The following is a 3429-nucleotide window of genomic DNA, read 5'->3' as shown; positions in this document are numbered from 1 at the left end:
TCTGAAAAAGGCTTGATTTGAAGACCAAGCTGAGTTGTGTGCTTAAGGTATCTGAGTATCCGTTTAACGGCCTGCCAGTGAGGAACCTTAGGAGTGTGCATAAATTGACACACTTTATTGACAGCAAAAGCGACATCAGGACGTGTTAACGACAGGTACTGGAGACTACCCACCGTACTGCGATAAAGTGTGGGATCTTCAAAATCAGGACCATCAGTGAGAGTTAATTTTGCCGAGGCAGCCATGGGCGAGGTTACTGGTTTGGCACAGTCCATATGTGTTTTCTTCAATAAGTCACATATGTACTTGGTTTGAGACAGATGAAGGCCAGTTTCCAATGATTGAATCTCAAGACCAAGAAAGAAGCGAAGGGGCCTAAGATCTTTGACAGGAAATGAAAGACTGAGAGCATGAAGAACACTTCGGATTGCCTCAGGATCAGATCCAGTCAGGATGATGTCATCCACATATACAAGGAAGAATAAAGTGACAGAGGCATGATGATAAATAAATAATGAAGAATCAGAGAGGGAGGATGTAAAGCCAAGCTCCAACAACCGATTGCTTAGCTTTGAAAACCAAGCCTGTGGGGCTTGTTTTAATCCATAAATGGCTTTGTTCAATTTACATACATGATGAGGAAAATTAGGATTGACAAAGCCAATGGGTTGAGTCATATAAACCTGCTCATGAAGTTAGCCGTGCAAAAATGCGTTGTTAATGTCAAGCTGCCGAAAAGGCCAATGTTTAGTAACAGCAATGGACAATATAGTTCGAATCGTGGTGGGTTTTACCACTGGACTAAAAGTCTCAAAGAAGTCCACTCCAGCTTGTTGATGGTAGCCTTTTGCTACCAAGCGAGCTTTTCGTCGTTCCACAGTTCCATCAGAGAGGCACTTGGTCCTGAAAACCCATCGACAACCAACAACATTAGTGCTTTCAGAAGCTGGAACAAGATTCCAAGTATATGTTTGGAGAAGAGCCTGGAACTCGACAGACATGGCCGTACTCCATTCAAGGTGTTTAACAGCCTCTGTGTAGCTGGTAGGTTCTTCAGGAACAGTGGTGGTAATGGTCAAGAAACTCCGAGGTGGTGGCCATAGTACCGTGCCATCATTGTATTGACGGGGTTTGAGAGAATTTGTTTGGGACCTAGTTACAATGGAGGAATCTGCAATAACAGAGGTTTGCGCAGGGGGAGGGATTTCTGGTGAAGGTGTAGAAGACGAGGGGGAGAGAGATGGGCTCGTTGTTGGTGTGGAAGATAATACGGAAGTAGATGAAGGGTTTGGACTAACGGGCCGAGTTGGGGAACTAGAGTTTATGGGCTGAGGGGGAACAGTTTGATGAGCGATAGCAGGAGGGGGACCTAAAACTGACGGAAAGGACGTGGGTTGAGGGATTGGGCCTAAAATAGATGGAAGAGATGAGTGTGTGGGCTGGCAAGAAACAGACTGAAGAGACGAATGTGTAGACGTGATTTGCTGAGCTGGTAGTGCAAGAGGGAAAATGTTTTCATCAAAAACAACATCACGTGAAATATATAGACGTTCAGTGGGAAGATGGAGGCAGCGATATCCTTTGTGGGAATCACTATAGCCAAGAAATAGACATTGTGTAGAACGAAGGTCTAATTTATGGCGATTGTATGGCCTGAGATGAGGCCAACAAGCAGTGCCAAAATTTCTAAGAGAAGTGTAGTCAGGTGATTTTTGAAATAGTTTTTCATAAGGAGATGAGTGATGTAAAACTGGTGAAGGGAGACGATTGATAAGAAAAATTGCAGTGTGAAAGGCATCGGCCCAATAGAGTTGTGGGAGAGAAGCATGGGCCATAAGGGCAAGGCCCGTTTCGACAATATGTCGATGCTTGCGTTCGACGGTACCGTTTTGTTGATGTGTATGAGGGCAAGAGATTCTATGGAGAATACCTTGAGAAATGAGATATTTGTTTAGGGGGCGATACTCACCACCCCAATCACTTTGAATGGACAAAATTTTTGAATTAAAGAAACGTTCAACATGTATTTGAAATTGTAGAAAACTAGACATAACATCAGATTTTTGCACTAAGGGATACCACCATGTATACCACGTAAAATCATCCAAAAAGGAAACATAGTATTTAAAACCTTCACGAGAAAGAACAGGGGCAGGGCCCCATACATCTGTGTAAATTAATTGTAAAGGCTTAGAAGAGTGATGATGGGATGAATTAAACGGTAACTGATGACTTTTTGCTGCACGACATGCTGAACAAGAAGGAGACGTAGACTGGGTAGAAGCTGGAAGTTGATATTTAGAGATAATCCGAGAGACAAGTTGAAGAGATGGATGGCCCAAGCGTGAGTGCCACTGAGAAGGAGTAGTGCGCTCGCCAATGAGAGCCTGTGCCGAAGTTGAAGAAGGTAGAACATTGGTGAATGAGTAAAGGCCATTACGCATGGGACCATGGAGGAGAGGGAGTCCCGTTGTTGCATCCTTCACAAGAAAATGATTACTATGAAATTCAAAAATAACAGAGTTATCAAGGCAAAATTTCTGGACAGATACTAAGTTTTTGGTTATGGCAGGTACATGTAAAAGATTTTTAAGAATAAAAGAGTGAGAGAGGGTAGTAAATTTAGAGTCACCAATGTTGGCAATAGGTAACTCGCTGCCATCACCAATTCGAATCTGCTCATTACCACCATATGGTCCTGAAGTGATGTTGAGGTTGGACATGTCAGAGGTGATGTGGTTGGTTGCAGCCGTATCAGGATACCACGAGTGATCAGGTGCCGTGGAGAAGCTGCTGTAGTTGGCAGAGAGACTTTTAGGAGGGTCACTTTGATAGACATGATCAAAGCGATAAAAGCATTTGATGGCACTGTGATCAACTTTGCCACAGACTTGGCAAGTTGGTTTGGAGTGAGGAAGGGGTGAAGATTGAGATGAGAAGGGATTTGGGGTATAGGTGGAGGGAGAGTGACGACCACGACTACGACCACGGGAAGGGCCGCGATTGTGACCTCGATAGTTGCCCCGTCCACGATTGTTGTATGGTGGAGAACTATAAGTATAATTTGCGGACAGAGTGGTAGACATGGGTAAATGATTTGAGTGAGCCAAGCGACTCTCAAGAGTAAGAAGTAAACTGTATAATTCTTCAGGAGACATTGGTTCAAGTCTGGCTGTGACAGAGGTAATAAGAGCATCATAATCACTGTTTAAGCCAGCAAGAAGATAAGAGGTGAACTCATCGGAAGAGAGAGGTGCACCAGCAGCACACATAGTATCTGAGAGATGTTTGAGTTTCCGAAAGTAGTCAGAAATAGAGCTAGCATCTTTGGAAATGGTGGCTAACTGATACCGAAGTTGGATCACACGAGCATGTGATTGAGAAGCAAAGAGTTTTTCAATAGCTGACCAAGCAGCTTGAGAGGTAGAG

The sequence above is a fragment of the Juglans microcarpa x Juglans regia genome, chromosome 7S (genome assembly GCF_004785595.1).
Source record: "Juglans microcarpa x Juglans regia isolate MS1-56 chromosome 7S, Jm3101_v1.0, whole genome shotgun sequence".
Classification (NCBI taxonomy): domain Eukaryota; kingdom Viridiplantae; phylum Streptophyta; class Magnoliopsida; order Fagales; family Juglandaceae; genus Juglans; species Juglans microcarpa x Juglans regia.
This window is presented reverse-complemented; position numbering follows the sequence as displayed.